This window comes from Phragmites australis, chromosome 12, assembly GCF_958298935.1.
Source record: "Phragmites australis chromosome 12, lpPhrAust1.1, whole genome shotgun sequence".
Taxonomy (NCBI): domain Eukaryota; kingdom Viridiplantae; phylum Streptophyta; class Magnoliopsida; order Poales; family Poaceae; genus Phragmites; species Phragmites australis.
The window spans coordinates 27,868,741-27,875,843 of record NC_084932.1 but is presented as its reverse complement, the minus strand read 5'-3'; positions in this window follow the sequence as shown (position 1 = coordinate 27,875,843).

Genomic DNA, 7,103 nt, shown 5'->3' with positions numbered 1-7,103 from the left:
TTGTAAATTGAAATTGTTATTTCTTATTTATTTCCACAGGCCGATATCATTTATGATATCCATAGGAACGCAGCTAGTACCATGGACCGCCTCAGGAAAGGGGTGCACCTCAGTGCATCGGATGTTGCAAGGTTCGTCAAGCGGGTTTTTGACAAGACCGCGTGCGCCTTGAAGGTTACCTCATGCCGGTCCACCACAGACATAGCTGGAGCACCTCCTAGGTCTAGTGGGGTCCACATCGAGTCATCCAGGAGGTCTGATGTGCACCGCCGTTCATCGATGTCAGCACCCACACGACCCCTTTTACCATGCCATGCATGCTCGAACCAAATAGGTATGAATTTTTTATTCGCACGGTGTTCAAATATATTCGTTTCTTACTGGTGCATTGATTTTAAACAAATACTAGGTGCACCTACACACGCCTCGACGCAACCACGTAGACCGAGCCCTGTGCCTCCACCCTCAGGTAATGTGCGACACTATATCCCCGTATTCAATATATTCAGCAATATATGTAATATTGTCCATAGGTTATTTCGGTGGTGAGGCCGGCCCGTCTTCAGCTGCCCCGCGACCGATCCCACCACCACCATTTGAGCCCTACTATGGCACGCCCGCTTGGCCATCTTCTGCTACACCGGCATACCACACAGGTACAATTGTGCATTTTTACAACTACTTTCATTTTCACATTTTCCATATGTAATACAATTATTTGTTCGTAGGCCCTTCCAGCCAGTACACCTGGATACCAGCGGATTCTTCGCAGTCTTCGTACCCTAGTCAGGAGGATGAGGCTGGCCCGGACCCCACGTATGACCTTGTTCGGGACTTTTTCGGGGGAACACCAGACTACAACATTCTCCAACGATCTCACGTACCCAGTGCTCCACTTCGGACACAGCTTACGTAGGATGAGGCCTCGACACTGGTGCTCCCTACTAAGCCTACCAGGCAGGTCGGTCCACCCGACCCTCTTACCTACTCCAAGGGTCACGTGAGGGTCAACTAGAGGCACCGGGACCATTATGGGGGGAACAGCTGACGGCAGCGGGGGAGATAGCAGTAGGATTGTACATTTGTTTTTGTAACTTACATATGCATATTCAATTCGCGATGTACTCTTACGTATTCGGACGTGTGTAATCTTTATGGTCCACTTACCATATCATAACTACATTTCTCATAACAATGTGATGGCACGCTAGTTGCATTTCTTAATCCAACATGATCACACGTTACTTTCTATCGTCCTCACCCATGTATGAACCGTTCACGACAGACCTAGAAAAGTATATCTTACAAAGCTACTTATATATGAAGTGACCGCTCGATAACTCTATCGGGAGTCTAACTTTAATCACAAAGTGACCACACTACTGACCTTCAACCATTAAACGACATCACCTCTTTCCTGGCGTAATCTGTAGAAACCATATGACCTCTCAACTTTAACAATGAAATGACAACACATGTCTCCTTGCGGTCGCTTTAGACAAGAAGTGACAGCACGGGACAGTTTGTACCTAAAAATAAATGATAACACATGTTCCAATACACATAGAATCTTTGTACAGCATCAATACCACAACTTTCTCATTCTTCAAGATGGAATCCAATGCTCCTAACACCCTCTAAGCCATTCCACTCACTTCTTTCTTCAAGATAGAATCCAATGCTCCTACTTTCCCCCACCATAAATAGCACAACCTCTATACATTGATGCACCACTTATTTCTCATATCTCTCAAGTGCAATATCTTCCTTAGCTCCACCAAGTCCACCAAAGAAACATTGGGCGATTTTTCATCCCTTAAGGGATTGAACCATCGATGTGCTTCTGTGGTAACCGTTGCAGGCTTCGTGAGTCGCAGGACATCTCATACACCTATGGGCTGCGCTTCTTCATGTGTGCCAACTACCAATATGACAAACCTCAACATGGAATATATGAGTATCCACTGGTATAGCAACAACACATCTTTGCCTATTTCACATCATGTTTTACTAACCTCTCATCTTATTCTATTTGTTCAGTCCCCTCCACCGCTCTGTGATTTTATTTAATGGCTCGATATTGAGCAAAATGAGGAACATAAGCAGTGGGTCGACATGATCATGAGGTGTAGAAGGGAAGCTTACGCACGTCGGGAGTACGAGCAACAACAAGAGAAACTTCGCCTGAAGCGGTAAGAAGAACAGCACATGAGGAAGGAGACGCATGACCATACGGCGGCTCAGGCTTGGGAGGCTGAGAGGGCAAGAAAGCGGGAGAGAGCCGCCATGCTAAAGTGGCAGGTCCCGATGCCATGCGAAAGGGAAAATATCCTAGATGCACTCAGTAGAGAGTATCTAATGTAACCCGATATGTTTCCACTCCCTAAGGCATGTTATGATTAGTAACGGCGCACTAATAAGTAGGTCTTTGTGCGAATCGTACATGCCACCTTTTTTCTCGTCGTGGTTATAGTCTCATATAATATTTTTCACCATATGTTTAATCTTATGTTTGTCGCCGTTCGCAACCTCATACACGCGTAATATGCTGCGAGTGCTTCACATATACAATTTGTTCACAAATATTGATTTTTTATCCTCCGAATATTACGTAATTTACTCCAAATTCTTACTTCCTCAGTATTCCATTTTCAGTATTCTTCAACCTTTTTAATTCCAAATTTTGCAAAATCCCTATTTCAAAATTTGACCAAATACACTAAATTTTGCAACTTGTACAAAATAATATGTCATAACCACTCCTTGGGATGGTGGTAAGGCTGCTAACCGCCCTCCCACTGGGCGGTTAGGCCACCCGCCCTCTCAGGGGGCGGTAAGGAGGCCTAACCGCCCTCTCAAAGAGCCGCAGCCCTCTCAGGGGGCTGCAGGCGTCTAGTTTTGCAATTTTTTCGACGAGAAATCTATTTATTTAAATTTTTAATGAAAAATATAAAAATCAAAAAATCAAATGGGTCGCCGACCCATTTGGCCCGAGCCTCCCTGAGCTTAGGGTTTTTCAGCTGCTTCTGATCCATAATATGAACAATCATAAGGAGTACAAAAGCAGCAGTTTTATTTGAACCAGTTTTTGCAATACTAATGATATCTCTACCTGAAAGTACAATAGGTAAAGCCTGGCACTGAATTGTCGCTGGTTTTTCATAATCTTGTTGGCAATAGCATTCATTAATGCTACAGGAAACCCACAATCCTCAAAGTTTTTATTGGCTTTAGCACATCAAAACACGATACCCGAATTGCCAAACTTTTCATATAATCAGCCACCTCTTGCTCACTCATCCCTACAGGAGCAAGGTTAGATTTCATTTCAATACATTACTCATATCATAGAGAATGAGAAAAGGCAATGTGTAGATGATGTGATTAATTGTGTAGCATTATGGTTGTTACCATATCAATCATGAAGAAAAATAATTGCAAGACCGGTTGCATTGACTTAGTAATACAAAGAGACTTCTTACAGCAATTAATTTAGAATGGTAGGAAGAACAGGAAACAAAAGCAACACAACCAGCTGAAATTTTGCTCCTTCCTTTGCAATGGACTCCGGCAAGTTCTCTACCAAAGCCGGAAATGAAAGTAATTGAGCCTACGACTGATGTCCGCTTGTATGGTAATAAAGTCAGGAAACTCAGGAGTCAGGACTGGTGGGAAAATCATCCAGCAAATGCTTCCATTGAGAGCCAAAGAAAGAAAATTCAAAAACTCCATAAAGAGTCGGCAAAAAAATTGATGGAAGACATATAGCACCAAGGTTCCACAATTCCTCTACTTGAATTCATGCTGTGAAATGGGCCGGTAATTCATCTAGTGTCATCTAGTTAGTGTGTTATTGTGTAATAAGCTCAGCAACAATAAGGATACCTGTCATTTCTATATAAAGTTGAGTGGCCATATCAATCTTGGAATTGAGCTAGAGCCTAGACAAGCCTTATATCCATTTGGAAATTGGAACACTAATTAACCAGAAACTAAACATTAGCTACAACCCATGACAGTAACAACATATCGTCTAATAAAACTAATGCAATGCATCACAGAGTCCAGCCAATAATTGCAAAAAGACTTTGTCAAGTTCATATGCATCATAATTGCAAGAAAGTGATAACCTAGTTCATGACATCTAGAAGGGGAAAAAATAGAGGTATGCATCCTGATCACCAAGACATAAACTATAAGGACACCATAAAAATAAGAGTAAACCCGGAACTGAGCATGATTTCACTTCCAAATTGAGACAGCAAAAATTAAGATCGAATCATTGTGGCATCCATCCGAATCGATTATGCTTGCTTCATCACACATTTTAGTTTAGAGCACTGGCCAGATGTCCTATGCAAATTTAAACAGTTCAACGGTGTACGCTATAAGAATATATATGTATACAGAACTAAAGAGTTTCATAAATACTTATGCAGAACTAAAGAGTTTCATAAGTTCAGCTAAGAATGCTAGGTCCCCAGTGCTTCACCTGAAACCGACAGCTTCTCCTCGTAGAAATGCTTGTTGAAGGCGTCGTACTCGATGGTCGAAAGGTCGAGCGGCGGAATGGGCTCGATCTTCCTCTTGTCCACAAAACCGACAGCTTCTCCTCATAGAAATCCTTGTTGAAGGCGTCGTACTCGATGGTCGAATGGTTGAGCGGCGGAATGGGCTCGATCTTCTTCTTGTCCACGACTATGGGGTTGTCGTCCTCGTCGTCGTCGGAATCTGCGCGGCGGAGCGCCTCGGGCTTGGGCGTAGGAAGCGGCGCGTGGATCTCCTGCGCCCTAGTTACAATATGTATCTGGATGGCTACGACTAGGCTAGCTATATGAACTCGTCGACTTGGTCTCGGCGAGTCTTCTGATGGATCTGGATGTCTTGAATTGGGGTCTCTGGTGTCTTGGATTTGTTGTCGTCGAGGGTCCTCCTCCCTTCGTTTATATAGGGGTCGATAGGCCTTGTCGTCTCCTATCAGGAGTAGCGATCCTACTCTCCTTGGTCTATGCATCGATTAGGGATGCACCTAGTCGTACATATTTATACAAACGCATGCAATGGAATACAACTTGATTCATTCTTATATTGAGATTCTAGTCTCCTACTTTCTACTCTCAATACTAGTAACTCAAACCTTTGCTCCATCCGTGTGATGGAGGCAGAGGGATTGCATTTGGATCCATGAGGGCATATGAATGCGGACACCAGAGCACGGTCGCGTTAGTCGAGATCAGTACAGTATGAATAGTCAGAATAAGTTTGAATACATCTCATATACTAGTTATAGATCAGTGCTATAGCTTCCATGCAAACATTTAGTTATGGGGCGATTCTATATTTGCCACTAAAGAAAAAATTGATCTTTTATTTACCATTGATGTCTCAATAACATATGAGACCCACATGTATTACTGATAGTGGCAAATAAAAGATTGTGCAAAATTGCAATGACGCTCAAAGAATTTTCCCTTTAGCTATTATATGGTCGAATGCTTGTGCATTGCGTCTTTAGATTATTAGCAGTTATAATAAAGGGACATCTACGGCTATGAGTTGACTAGCTCAGAATTGACGACATTATGTGAGATGGATCGCATAAGGTACCAGGGTCGCAGGGCACGGAAGTGGAAGAATCTGTTCGGCTTCAACGCATGGCCCTACACGGAAAGTCTTGTTCGGATCACTAAACAAACATTCGTACCTTCGGCGGAGAGAGGGCGGTCTCTTTTTGCTGTCCTGGGTGCAGAGCTCCGAATGGCCTTACGGTACTTCCCAGGGCGGTGATATTGTAAGTTCGAGCCACCATGGTAAGAGGCTTGAGGCTTGTACTGCATGTGCCTTCTTCTGCGCATTTATCATTAAGAATGTAAGTGCAAATGGCTTTTGCAAGATCGGCTAGGTGAAGTAAAAATTGTGGCAAAGGCTATTTGTATGATTTATTTTTTATTTCCCTTTGAACCAGATGTATGGACTAATTAAAAAGTTTCTACTTAGCTGGCGACAGAGTCATTCTGGTGCAACAATTATTTTTTGGAAACTTGCGATTGATTTATTGCGTTCTTCTTGGTCGAATTTGTAGCTAATCTGGCATCTGGCCTGTGGCATAGCTATCTGGGCTGCTGAATGTTATTATCGGGCCCTCGTGTGGTTTGTTGGGCTTGTATATTCCATATGTTAGTGGGTCCATTCAGTGGAATTTTCTTTGCTCTTTTCTTTTAGTCTTGCCCCGACACCTTCTTTTTCCATAACGGGTCACCCTGAATTTTTACAAGACAACTAATGTTGACAGAAAACAGAAGCGCTATTCGCAGACAGCAACTAAACTTCCAAAACAGAGTATTGTCCGTTCTCCTCCCTATCTTCCTTTGTAGGATCGACTTCATCCTCAGGTTGACGCTCCCGGTACAGCAACTTGCACTTCCTTGTGGTGATCAGCTTCAATCCTCAGGACTCCACCTTGAATGCTTGCATCTTGGCCGGGATGAAACTGCAATGCCGCGTTCTGAAGAAATTCAGCTCCTACTGTCAAAGCCTGTTGTTGCTCGCCTTTCTGAAGACCTGCCCAATATTTTAATAACGAGCAAGCATAGCACACAATCTCAATAGGAGATCTCACAAATTTCTTTTCAAAACACACTTTGTTCCTTAACCTCCAAAAGGCCCAGCATATAGCTGCAAGACCAACCATGTATAGCTGTTTGCCTTGTGGTAAGAAATGCTGCATCCACACAAAATATTGATCACTTGGGTAGCGTTTGTTTGGTTGAACGAAGTTGAATGGGATGTGATGATCCTGGATAGGTTGATACTGGATGGGATGGTACAAGTAGATTGTTTGGTTGGATGTATGGAATAGTCCGAAAATGTGTTTGGCTAGTTGTATGAAATAGAATTACTTGGTACAAGATTCTATTTGGTTGACTGAATGGGTTGATGCTGGATGGGCTGTATAGTATGATAAAAATGCATATAAATAAAGTATGGTAAAGAAACTCACTTTTTTACCATATAATCTAAGGCTAAAAATAATTTTAAAAATTAGACCATTACATAAGAAAAATATTAGTGACTTTTTTTTAATTTTTGAGAATTTATTCGAT